Source organism: Phacochoerus africanus, chromosome 2, assembly GCF_016906955.1.
Source record: "Phacochoerus africanus isolate WHEZ1 chromosome 2, ROS_Pafr_v1, whole genome shotgun sequence".
Classification (NCBI taxonomy): Eukaryota; Metazoa; Chordata; class Mammalia; order Artiodactyla; family Suidae; genus Phacochoerus; species Phacochoerus africanus.
The window spans coordinates 123,591,740-123,605,454 of record NC_062545.1 but is presented as its reverse complement, the minus strand read 5'-3'; the positions used below and the strand labels follow the sequence as shown (position 1 = coordinate 123,605,454).

General features: G+C 40.4%; 1 protein-coding gene across 5 annotated transcripts in view; it reads right to left on the bottom strand.

Annotated features, from left to right (window-relative positions):
• The window catches only part of ATP8B4 (ATPase phospholipid transporting 8B4 (putative)), a 256,893-nt gene extending 251,788 nt beyond the window's left edge, over positions 1 to 5,105 (bottom strand). For 4 of the 5 annotated variants that reach the window (XR_007133091.1, XM_047766387.1, XM_047766390.1 and 1 more), the window contains exon 1: positions 4,942 to 5,105. The gene's annotated coding sequence lies outside the window, so the exon portion shown is untranslated. Of the gene's footprint in view, positions 1 to 105; positions 194 to 4,941 lie in introns of those variants that run through there. The other variant, XM_047766388.1, reaches the window with a different exon arrangement.
• Between the last annotated feature and the right edge of the window lie 8,610 nt (positions 5,106 to 13,715).

Below are 13,715 nucleotides of genomic sequence, written 5' to 3'. Positions count from 1 at the left end.
CCTCTTTGGGGACATTGTACTATATCAGAGAGACATTCAGGATAACAGATCCCAATCTCCGCTCAGTTACTTTCTATCTAGTGTTACTTTGACCAAGTCACTTACCTTTCCTAAGACTCAACCTCCAAATCTGTAAAATTGAGGTAATAATGCCTTCCTCCCAGGACTGCTACAAGGTTAAATCATGTGTAAATATAGTTCACTCCATAAAAATGTGATCCCTCCCCCTTCTTCCTTCCTCTTTGCTCTGTCCTCCCTCCTCCTGCTTCCTCCCCTTTACTCCTCTTTCATTCTCTCAGTTTCCTTTCCGTGTCCCTGACTTTCCTTCCCATTTCTCACTAAGGCACATGCTTCCAAGCCCAGCCCAACCCCTTTCTAAGGACTAACCCATAGGAATAGAGGGGAAGGTGGCTGCCTAGGAAGCCAACACCAGGCTAGGCTTAGGTGAACCTTGAAAAACCCACCTGCTTGAGCAAAGTAGAGTCTGAGGATGGGAAATGGGATGGCAGGATATGGAATCAGCCCCTTCTTTCCTCCTGCTGCCTCCATTGTCTCTGGTCCTACCCCTGTCCCTTCCTCCCACCCAGCCCTAGGTCACAAGGAGCTGAAAAGCAAAGCCTCAGTAAGTTCTCCCATCCCTGGACATGGTGGCCTTGCAATCATATCTGCTGAGAGTCATGTTAATCAGCCCAAGAAAATTCCCCAGGGCCCCCCATGCCAGGCCTCTAATAGATGAGGTGAGGGATGAAGCACAGGTCTAAGAACCCAGGGAAAGGAGATGGTGGTGAAGCAGGGAAAGCTCAGCCTTGGGAGGTTAGACCAGTGATGGATAAGGTAAGGAATAAGCAGGGCCTCAGTCCTGAATATGTGCAGCTTTGAGTGCTGTGTGAGGGTAGAAGGTGTAGATAATTCATCATTCTGGGGGTCAAGGGCAGCTGCCGAGAGCCATAGTACTTGTGGAATGTAGATAGTGGGTAAAAATAGAAGTAAAATTTTTTAAGCCAGTCTGTGTGAGTGTTTGTCAAAGTGATGGTTAGCACAGCCAAATCTATAAACTGCTTACCAATTATATCTCATTACCATGTCTCAAAAATAAATTATTCTATTTCCTGTATAATGTATATCAGAATGATTTTGCTGTAAGTTGTCATGCCGACACTAAGTTCTGTTTATATCCTGTTAAGCATGCAGCTGTTACCCAGCCACAAAATTCTAAAGTAGTGGGAACCCTGCTTCCCCTCCTCCTCTTGTTTATCCCCTGCTTATTTTCCAACTTCATCTCCTAGTTTTCTTTTCTCTTTCCTTTCTCCTCCTTTCCTGGCCTGCTTTCACTGCCTCTTGAGTGCATTTTCACCCTTCCTCTCCCAAACATGCCTCCCTGGCTTGATCATCTTGCTTCCCCTTCTAACTTCCCCATTTCTCCACCAGCAATGGACTCAGACAGCCTGGTTTGGTCTTGTTAGCACTCTACCTCCAGCAATCCCCCTCCCTTCCTTTCTTTCTTTTTATTTTTGTCTTTTCTAGGGCCACACCCAAGGCATATGGAGGTTCCCAGGCTAGGGATCTAATCGGAGCTGTAGCCACCAGCCTATGTCAGAGCCACAGCAATGCAGGATCTGAGCCACGTCTGTGACCTACACCACAGCTCACGGCAATGCCAGATCCCTAGCCCACTGAGCAAGGCAAGGGATTGAACCCACAACCTCATGGTTCCTAGTGGGATTCATTAACCACTGAGCCACAATGAGAACTCTCCCCTCCCTTCTAAGCCCTGGTTTTCTCATCTGTAAACAGAGACATCAAGATAACTCATGGGATCATTTAGCAAACTAAATGAGGTCATCCTTGTAAAAAAAAAAAATTAGCACAGTTCTTCCTACTACAAGGTTAATACCCAAGAAAAAAAAGCTATTATTATTTTTATTTTTCTTGAATGCATTTTTAACTCTACATATGGATAAAACCTCCTATCCATTTGAGAGCACCCCTACTGATGCTCAATCATCAAACACTCATCAGATGTTTATTCTATGTGAAACCTGGGCTGGGTAGAAGGATGCAAGGATCATTAGACACTATCTCTCTTCAAGATACAAGAGTCTTGGGTAGATAAGAACAGGTACATAGAAAGGTCATTAGAATGGCAAGTGCAGGGCTATGGCAGGGAGGGACTGAGAACTATTGAGGAAAAGGGAAGGGGGCCACCAAGCCTGCTCTGCAGAGTTAGCAAAGACCTCACAGATGGTGATTCCAAGTCCTTTTGAAGAGAAGAGTTTGCTTAATAAAACAAGGTAACTACAGGCAAAAGGAATAGCATATGGAAAGACCAAGTGTTGTGAAAGGAAACAGTGACTGTCCTAGCAACCAGATTAAGGAGCATGGAGGAGTATGCTGTGATATGGGGTTGGCAAGGTAGATGAGAGAAATTCTGAAAGAAGTCCTCATTATCATCATCCTCGTCATCATCATCATCACTCCTGTTCACTGGGTACTCAGCCTGATGCTAAGCACAGACATGTATCATCCTCAACAGAACTCTATCATTATCATTCAATAGCTGAATGATTACACAGAGCACTGCTATGGTCAAGATGCTGTAGTTGAGCCTCAGATAATGGGGAGGCAGAAGAGCTCTTTCTGTAGAAAAGTATGATTAGAATCCAGGCCCCCTTGTCCACAGTCATTGCTTCCTTGTGTCTCTCTATGCAAGTGCATGCTGTCAGAGCTTTCAGGAGGATTTTACTCTCACAACATGGACTGGCATGGAAAGAGATGGGGAAGCAATGACAACAGTCAAGTGGGGTTGGATTCCAGAAATGTTTCTACAGTTGCAGTTGACAGACTTTATAAACAGTCCATATGTTGGGGTGTAAAACAAGGATGAATCTGGGATAACTTCCAGAGTTTTGGCTCAGAACAAGGAGAGCATAGAGGTGCCATTAACGAAAATGACAAATATAGCAGAGAAATGAGAGGGAAGAGAGGTTGGAGGAGCAGAAGTAGGGATTGGGTGAATAATAAATAACCATAAGTAAATTCAGTTTGAACGCACTAAGCTTGAAATGTCTCTTGATCACTGAAAATATCTTTGGCACAAAAGAAACAGATTTGTAGACTTAGAATCATCAACATATAAGGAAGCACTGAAATCAGGGGGAATGAATGATCTCATTCAGAAAGAAGAAGAATAAACAGAAGGAGGAGAGGACAGAGGGTGAGGATGAATCAGTAAGACAAGGACATAATCCTAGAGAACACTCAACCTCAAAAGAAGGGTCAGAGAAAGATGTATTGAAACTAACTACTGTGGCTTTCCTACTGTGCCCTCATCCTCAGGGCATCCCACACAGAGCCCAGCAATGGGTAAGCAGATGGTCAACAAACTAGTATTGAGTAAAGAAGAGGAGAGAGGAGAAAAAGGTAGGCTCAAATTAAGGAAGGACAATGTTTCCAAAAATAAAATGGTAATATTTAATATTTATATTTAACATTTAATTAGAATTTTATTTGTTAATATTTAGAAAATATTTACTTTTGCTAAAAAGTAAGACTTTAGGCATGTGCTACAAATGTAAACCTTTTGGAGGTTACCATTTTTTTTTTTGGTCTTTTTAGCTATTTCTTGGGCCGCTCCCGCGGCATATGGAGATTCCCAGGCTAGGGGTCAGATCGGAGCTGTGGCCTCTGGCCTACGCCAGAGCCACAGCAACGCTGGATCCGAGCTGCATCTGCAACCTACACCACAGCTCACGGCAACGCCGGATGGTTAACCCACTGAGCAAGGCCAGGGATCGAACCCACAACCTCATGGTTCCTAGTCGGATTCGTTAACCACTGCACCATGACGGGAACTCCTACCATTTTCTTTGACATCATTTCTCAAGAAATCCTGAGAACAAATACTAGCGTCTAATTCTTGTACATGCCATGCAAGCATCTAGGCTACATAAAGAAATTTTATTTCAAGGAGAGCCACAATTTCTGATTTATTTTGAAATGATAGATTTAAGTCTTTTCCTACTAAATGAAAATTTCTAATTTACCATGTAAGAACAAAATAAAATCCTCCTGAGCACAAAATAATCCTCCAGGGACTCACACACACAAAAATCACTTGGTGGTGTCTCATTTTCAAAGATACATGCATGCATGATGAAACAATATAAAAGCACAAGATAAATAATATAGGTCAAAAAATCCCTCTGAAATTACATTTTCTATAAAGGCTGACAGGGAATAACACTGGAGCAAAGGTGGCCATTATTGGACACAGGTGTTGGTAATTCCACACATAAGACTGTATTTCTTAATCCCCTTTCTTATAAGCTTTCAGCCCCCAATTAGTGTTTCTCACCCATTTCCTTTTTCTTCAGAACACCTAATTGTCAACCAGGGACCTGAGATTCTCTCATGTCTATCAACAAAACAACTAGAAAATCCATTTTTTTGTTCATACAAATCACAGTATTAAAAACATACCCTTCGAGCCTCAGAAGAAGAGCTCAGTGACAAACTGTCTGTGTCCAAAGCATGAACTGATCATAAACTGAACAAGATCTTGAATGGGTGTACCAGGCTCTCTGACAAAAAAACCTGAAAACCAACTATTATCAAAGGAAGTAAAAACTACCCACAGACCCAGAATAAATGGACATTGAAGCTACACCCACTGGCCAGGAAATAGGTGATGCTGACAGAATAAAAATTGGAACTTCAAAGGAAAAAACAGAAATATTCTTTTTCCCAAATCCAAATAAATTTCCCCAAAATTATTTTTTAATGAGAGGAGAATAATAAAGACTTTGCTAAACTTCAACAACACAGAAGATGAAAATAGCAAAACAAAACAGCAACCTGGAAAAGAGAAATAGAAAACCCCAAACAGCCCAGAGCTAATTTCCTTCTTGGTCTCACCAACCCCTGAATACTCCCCAGACTCACCTCAGCCTGGACCTAACCCTCTCCCCTAAAAGGGAGATGTCCCAGCAGTGCAGCAAGATCAAACAGGTACCCATTCCATGACCATATCAATGAGAACAAGAAAAGCAAGACTATTCTGAAAGCTGTAATAAATTACATAGAAAACAAACTAGGTCTCTAGGGGACATTCTTGAAAACCTGAAATCAACTCCCGGAAAAACACTCTTGACCACTTACCACTACCGGAAGCTGCTAGAGGGCAGATCAGAATCAGCATCTCACCAGAAAAAGAGAAAGGCGTTGCAGGAAATCAGCTTCAGTGCCAGTGAGGAATTAGGGGAGAAAAAAACGGTCCTTGGAAAAGTACTAAAAGCCCAGAAGAGTTTCTCCTGTAGTTGCCTGCTGCTGCTATGAGGGTGGAACTGGTTAATCTTGGAGAAACAAAAGGAAGCTCCCTAGAGACTGACTTCAGCAGGATGGCTCCTTCTGTGGGAACCAAGAATTCAGAAGGATGGAAGCCACAATGAAGGGGCCACCAGCTACCACTTCTGCATACCAAAACTTTTATCTGCCCTGGACTGAGGAAGATAAATAAACATCTTTGGAGTTCCCACCTGTTTTTCCCAGAGATAAAGGAATTAGCGATGTCCGTTTTAATCATTATAAGGGGAATTCAACTCTCTTATGGATGAAAGCCCAGCACATTCAAGCAACATTTAATACACAGAGCGATGACACTTCTTCTTTCTTAATACCCTTAATTTCAGCTCAGAGGAAGCAAACAATTAACCCTAATGGTGCTGAAGAACAAATGCACATGGGGGTTGGATTTAAACTTTCTAGTTTAGAATTGCTTTGAGAGGGTTCTGGCTCTTAAGATGGGATTTGATGAAAACAAAGTATTTTGGCTCATGCCTATTTTAAAAACAAAGGATTATGGATACTTTTCAATACATCTAAATCCATTTATGGATTTTCCAGAAGTTGCAGCAGATTTGCAATTTGAGTACTGAAACCAGATATGTTTTAGTCCTGTGTCTTTAACCAAAGCAAGCAGATCCCCTGTTCATTGTCAACTCTACTCTCCAGCAACAACGTGGTACTGAGCTAGATCAGAGAGAAAAGAGGGCCCTGCCTGGTCAAGGCTCCACAATCATTAAGAAAGGACAGATTTCTTAGGACAAGAGTAATGGCTTTCTTCCTTGCATGATAAAAAGGACTAAGAACAGTCTATATGAGAAGCAATCATTTCTTTAAGATACTTACAATGAAAAACTCTTTTAAATTACAAAGCAGGAGTTCCCATCGTGGCGCAGTGGTTAACGAATCCGACTAGGAACCATGAGGTTGCGGGTTCGATCCCTGCCCTTGCTCAGTGGGTGAAGGATCCGGCGTTGCCGTGAGCTGTGGTGTAGGTTGCAGACGCGGCTCGGATCCTGCGTTGCTGTGGCTCTGGCGTAGGCTGGTGGCTACAGCTCCGATTCAACCCCTAGCCTGGGAATCTCCATATGCTGCGGGAGCGGCCCAAGAAATAGCAACAACAACAACAACAAAGGCAAAAAAGACAAAAAAAAAATTACAAAGCAATTTAAGTATAGCCTCTATACCATTTTTAAACTATCACGTTGGCAACTGTTTTAAGTCTGATAATTACCTTTGTTGAAGAATATTTAAGGAAATCTGCACCTTCTCCCACACTGTTAATAGGAATAGAAATTGATAAAATATTTTTAAAGGAAAACTAAGAAATACCTATCAAATATAGAAATGTGTATGTTTCTATCTCTTAGGAATTTTCCTTATAGACGATCACAAGCACGTGCAAATGTATGTGTAAAAATGTTCATTAATAGCACTATGATGGCAAAAAACTAAAAATGGCTTCAATACAGGGGACTGGCTAAGTAAGATAAGGTACATCCATGCAAGAGTAGCATGCAGCTGTCAGGAGCGGGGAGAACTAGCATGAAGAATCAGACGGTCCAGGTCCACTAGGGACTGATCAGGTGCCTCTGAGCAGGTCCCTAAACCTCTCTGGGCCTCAGTTCCTCATTTGTAAAAAGGTGAAATTATAGTACTTACTATAGAAGATTACTGTGACCAGGGCTTGGAGCATAGCAGATGTGCAATAGATATTAGTTCTTATCAATGAAAGAGGTAGGCCTCTTCAGACTGACATGGAAAGATGTCTAAGATACATTGTCAAGTGAAAAAAGTAAGTTATAAGAAAACATATATAGGGTAATCCTATTTGGTAAAAATATTTTAAATGTGCTTGCTGCTTACTATCTGTTTCTCCCCGCTACAATATAAGCTCCTTAAGACAGGGACTTCTGTTCACTGTTGCACCCCTAGTGCCCATCACTGGCATTCAATAAATATTTGTTCACTGAATGAATGATAACAGGAAGGCTAAGCAAGAAGAAATAATTAACAGCAATTACAAAGAATGTATGGGGGTGGAGGGGCTGGTGGCACCTGGAAGTAAAGGTTCTTACCCTCCTGTACTGCTTGCATTTTTCAAAGTCAGTTTGTATGTCCATCAGTGAAAATATAGCTCTTAGAAGAGAGTGGGTTTGTTTACAGAGAACACCTTGAGATCTACAGTTACCCCCACTATTAGCACACAGATAAGGGAGAAGGTATCGATTCTCCCATAATCTTATAAATTAATGGGTCAGAAAGCAACTTACAAAAGAAGGAAGGCATAGAACTCTTTTTAGTTCTTGGCCTTCCATTGTTTTTCCCAAAGTTATTCCTATAATCACCAAGTCAGATCTTCTGCCTTAGCCCATGGGGACCCCTCTCCATCACCTGAACACCAAGTGCATATTCCTACCTTGTCATCTTGCTCAGGCCATCCTCTCTTTTAGGAAGATCTTTCAAAAGGACCAGATCCCATGCTGCTTCTTCACGCTTAGCCTTTTCTTACCCTCTTCCTAGCATCTCAGGTCCCTCCGTCATGGTCACTGCCAGAGACTAGGTTTAGATTTGGTAACCTTCACTGGTACTTATCCCACAATGTCTTCTATTTTCCCTCCCAGCTGATAGAACTTAAGATGAGGACTATAAGCACTGTGTCCTCAATTTTGCAAACCATCTCCCTCTCTCTCTCTTTCTCCCTCCCTCAAACACACACACACACAGCCCTACACAGTAAAGGAGAAAGTGTGACATTAAAAAGCTACATGGTGGATTCTTTCCATTTGCCCCAAAGTTTGTGACACAAGAAAAACTTTATGTGCCTTGTTGTTCTTCCTGAAATTTCAAGACCAGAGATGTCTTCCTTTGGCTTACTAAACATATTTTTGTTAATGCTTCTAAGAGATCTTAATTGGTTGAAAATACCCTAGTTATTCATATACTACCTAGTCTGAACTGATTAAATCATATTTTCTTCTAATCAATGACACTGACAGAATGAAGAATCTTTTTTAAGTTTATGTTATTTTTATTTTTTCCATTATAGTTGATTTACAGTGGTCTTGTCAATTTCTACTGTATAGCAAAGTGACCCAGTCATACATATATATATTCTTTTTCTCACATTAACCTCCATCATGTTCTATCAGAATGAAGAATCTTAACGACAGGAGAAAATACAGAAGGGCTTGTCACACCTATAGCAAGACTACAGAACATCTACTTCATGTTTATCCCATGCATAGAAGCTCTCATAATGCGTCTGTGTGTGTGTGTGTGTGTGTGTGTGTGTAAGAGAAAAGGGGAGGGAGAGATTTCTAGCACTGATTCCTTATAATTTTGAAATATTCATTCATTTTAAAATGCAAGTATCTGGAGTTCTCGCATGGCTCAGTGGGTCAAGGATCCAGCAATGTCACTGCTGTAGCTCTGGTTACAGCTACAACAGGGGTTCGATCCCTAGCCCAGGAACTTTCACATGCTGTAGGCACAGCCCAAAAAAAAAAAAAAAAAAGGCAACGCAAGTACCTTCATGGGGAGAAGTATGGGAAGGAGAAGTTTGGGGTTAGCAGATGCAAACTATTACATACAGGATGAATAAAAAATAAGATCCTACCATATAGCACAGGGAACTATATTTAATATCTTATGTATGTGTGAATGGGTCACTTTGCTATATAGCAGAAATTGAGGGAACACTGTTAATCAACTATACTTTAATAAAAAAATTTAAATCCCATGATAAAGCATAATGAAAAAATATGAAAAAGAATGTATATATTGTATATATGTACAACTAACTTTGCTGTACAGCAGAAATTAACCAACATTGTAAATCAACTATACTTCAAAAAATTTTTTAAATAAATAGGACTTAAAAAATAAAATACAAATATCTTGCCACTGAATAGTTCTTGCAAATATATCTTTGAGTGTTTAAATAAAAAAATAACTTTACAGCTTCATTGGATTATGTACTTAAAATCCTAGAGCATGAGATTTATTTGTCCCATCATTTTAAGTCCCAAAGATCTTTATACATCTCTGGAATATAAAATTATAGCAGTTGCTGCCATTCCTCGGCCCGGCTCTCATGTCACCCATGTATCCCCTGATCCTCTCCCTCATTTCATTCAGATATGTACTCAAAGTCTCCCACTGTGGGAGTTCCTATTGTGGCTCAGCGGGTTAAGAACCCCACTAGTATCCATGAGGGTATGGGTTCAATCCCTGACCTTGCTCAGTAGGTTAAGGATCCGGCATTGTCGCAAGCATAGGTTGCAGATGAGGCTCGGATCCAGTGTTGCTATGGCTGTGGTGTAGGCTGGCAGCTGCAGCCCTGATTCCTGGGAAATTCCATATGCTGCAGGTATGGCCCTAAAAAGAAAAGAAGTCTCCCATTCTGAGAGGCCTGCCCTGATTATCCCACCTAAAATAACACATATACCCTATCACTCTCTGTCCTTTATCTGCCTTTGTTTTTCTCCATAGGAAAAATACACAGGCATCATACTGTTTATTTTCTTATATGTTGTCCAGTTTTCCCCTTCAGAAGCTGAGCCTCAAGAAAGCAAGGACTTGGTCATGTTCACTGATGGATACTCAGGGCCTATAACAGTGCTTAGTAGGTGCTTGATGAATGTTGAATAAACAAAAGAGTAGTGATAACATGCTGTATAGCTATGCGTTGCATAGCTATTTGTTGCTTACAATGTACCCATCATCCTTTAGTATGTAAGCTCTTAGCTCATTCTCTGCTATATTTCAACAGTGCCCAGAAGATAGTAATTTATTCACAGCTGAATTACAAATGAATTCTCAAGTATAGTTCTGTACATGACATTTTCCATTTCTATTAAATTTTCCTTCATATTGGGCCCTCAACTTAATTTCTCTTAGCTCAGCTTGTCAGTCCCCAAAGTAGTACCAGTTAGCAAGCCTAATTTAAATAGGCTTCTCACAGGCATGTGGTGGTTAGAGTCAGATTTCAGAATCTTTTCTGAAGCATCTCAAAGTATCCAAGTCCAGGGGGAAAAGGAGGTAGGGGAAAGGATAGAGACCTACAGCCCATCAAAGGTGGAGAAAGCAACTGCTTACTCTTTAGGGCAGACACACTTGCTCTGGATAACCAAAGAAAAAAGTGTATCTGTGCTCAAAATCACAGGCAAAAATAAGGGCTTAAAAGCTCTGCTTTTTTCCTCTCCTCAGTACATAACCAAAAGAATTGAAGGCCAGGACTCAAACACACTCTCGTACACCAATGTTCAGAGCAGCATCCTTCACAATAGCCAAAAGGTAGAAACAACCCAAATGTCCATCAGTTGATAAATATATAAGCAAAATGTGATATACACATACAATGGATATTATTCATCCTTAAAAAGGAACGAAATTCTGATACAGGCTATAACATTATACATGATACAACCTTGAACACATATACTAAGTGAAATAAGCCAGATACAGAAGGACAAATATTCTATGATTCCACTTATATGATATACTAGAACAGGGAAAAATACAGTTTATTATGGGGCTGGGAGAAGGAAAGAATGGGAAGTTTCTGTTTACTGGGTATAGAGTTTCGGATTGGGATGATGAAAAAATTCTGGAGATGGATGGTGGTAATGGCTACACAGCACTCTGAATGCACTTAATGCCACTAAACCAAATACTTAAAATGGTTTAAAAGGCAAAGGCGGAGTTCCTGTTGTGGTGCAGCGGAAATGAATCTGACTAAAAACCATAAGGTTATGGGTTTAATCCCTGGCCTTACTCAATGGGCTAAGGATCTGGCAATACTGTGAGCTGTAGTGTAGCTTGCAGATGCGGCTCAGATCCTACGTTGCTGTGGCTGTGGAGCAGGCCGACAGCTGTAGCTCCAATTTGACCCCTAGCCTGGGAACCTCCATATGCTGTGGGCACGGCCCTATTTAAAAAAAAAAAAAAAAAAAAAAAGGCAAAGGCTACATTATTCCCACTACATAATATTACCTGAACAAGCCTTAATCTTTAATCTTCCCTAGGCAGCATGTACATTGTCAGAACACTGAAAGTTCCTTGTTTTTAAAAGGCCTTATTTTGCCTTAAAACTTTACTTTTACAATGTCCCTCACATCTACAAGCTAGAGTGTTCAAAGAGCTTTCTCAATGATTACCTCAACTTGTCCCCACAACAATCCAGTGAATTATGTTAAAGGAATTTGATTAAATATCTGAACATTTGAGAGAAATGATTTTCCTAATTTACTCACCCTCTGATCTGGTCCTCCAGCTTCACATACTGCACCACAAGGAAGAGATGGACATGTTCATACCTAAGGATCTGAATCCACACAGCTTTTCTCAACAGCATAAAGAGCTTTATATTTCTTAGAACCTATGAATATGTCTAGCTTTACTACCAAGAAAGTTAAGAAAGCTAAAGAATTACTGTTTTCAATAAACACGTTAACCACTAGTATTGCAAGTGGAATGGCCTGACCATTGCCATGTACAGTTAGAAGAAATGGATTTAACAAACATCTTCACTCAACAAAAGCAGGTACTATGGTAGGCACTTTGTGAAACATGCAAAGATGAACAAACATGTGATTTCTACTCTTGAAATGCTTGTCATGTTCTAGGAGGAACCAGACATGCAAATGAGAGGATTCTACCCAGAAAGGGGAAACCTATGGACTCTGTATTGAGAAAGCGACTGCCTTTCTCAACAGTAGATTCAGTCATTTTGTGCCAATTAAAATCTAATCCCAATGAAATGGACTAAGATTTAATGGATTCCCTGGAATGTACCCATTATAGGAGTTTTAGGCTTGTTTGTTTGTTTGCTTACTCCCTTTTTTAATGCCTAGAAAGGAAGTTTCAGATGACAGAAGCATCAGATCAAGAGTTGGTGTCAGCCTGAATGACAGAGCAGTATCTCTGGCCTAAAATTACCATCTGGAAACATGCAATAAAAAAGCAAAGAAAATCAGAACAAAGGGTGCCCAAATTCTGTAAACAACCCATCTGCTACGAGCAGACTAGATACCAGCTGAAACCTAGTGAAGCAGCATCTCACTGAGAGGAGGCCTGGAGTCTACGCTACAAACCTACACAGTAAAACATGGGGATTGCTGAGGTTTGAACCATACAATGTTGTGTAAATCCTTAACTGCCTTAAAGTTTAGCCTCTTGGTTATAAAACTAGGAAAATTGAAACCTTAAGCTGTTTGTGATGAGCAAATGAGATATTCACCAAATGGATAACAAATGAATAAAAGGATGCGTGCACGTGTAAATTCCACGTGCAGTGACAGGATAGGAATAACACATAACCCAGCACCTGTCACAAAGTCTCCAACAAAGCTCAATGTCCTTCCTGCTTTCTCTCCAGAATCTTCCCAAATGCCTATCAGAAGAGAAGGAAGACCTCTGAGTTCTGAGCTTCTCCACATATCCAGTTTTTAGCATCCTGATACAACCCCTGCTTCCTTCTCTTCTCTTTAGCATATTCTTTCAATGTGGCATAAAACAGCACAAGAAATAGGCAGTTTTAATGAATGAGCTCAGTAAAGATAAACAGAAGTTTTATTATTTTATTCCTGAACCCCAGGGAATTGTTTGAAAGCCACTGCTCTGTGACAAGATTCCATAGGAGACAGAAGTACACTGAAAATGTCCCTGCCTCACCACGCCCTTTTTTCTCTCAGTGATTGAAATCTACTCACTTCCTATTCAGAAACGGACTCACCAAACCTTGAAGTCACACCTACCCTCATGGTCTATAATAGCAAAAAAAAAAAAAAAAAAAAGGGTTTTCTAACCTCTTGTAGTTTCATTTACTGTCTGGTACTTTCCATGGTGTGTTAAGCTGAAGTTCACTCAGAGAATGCAACTCAGCTTCTCCTTCCCCAATCTCCCTACCAATTACTTCCTGTTGGTTACTTAACCTTTTATGTAAGGAAGTAGATTTCCTTACATTGGTCAACATTAATGACTGACCCATGCTGATGGTGCCATTTCCTATGTGGAACTTTCCATCCTCTCTGTCCTTGATGAAAAGATTCACAGTTGAGTTTTAGTTACTACTCAACCAACTCACAAAAAGAACTAAAGGGAAACCAGAGAATGCAAGAAGGAAGATATTTCTTTATAAATTAAGTCCTGAAGAGGGACCCAGATTTAGGAATAGAAGAATTTCCTGCTCTACTATTAAAATTGCAGGAATTAAAAGTGAAATAAAAATGACATAGATCCACCACTATACTAAAATTAAGTTGATATGATTTAAAAAAAAAAAAATCCCCAAATTCTTGGATGCTAATAGTGACTTCTTGGGACCAACCCCTCCTAGCAATTTGGACTTTCCCTCAAGGGCTTTCCTGAAT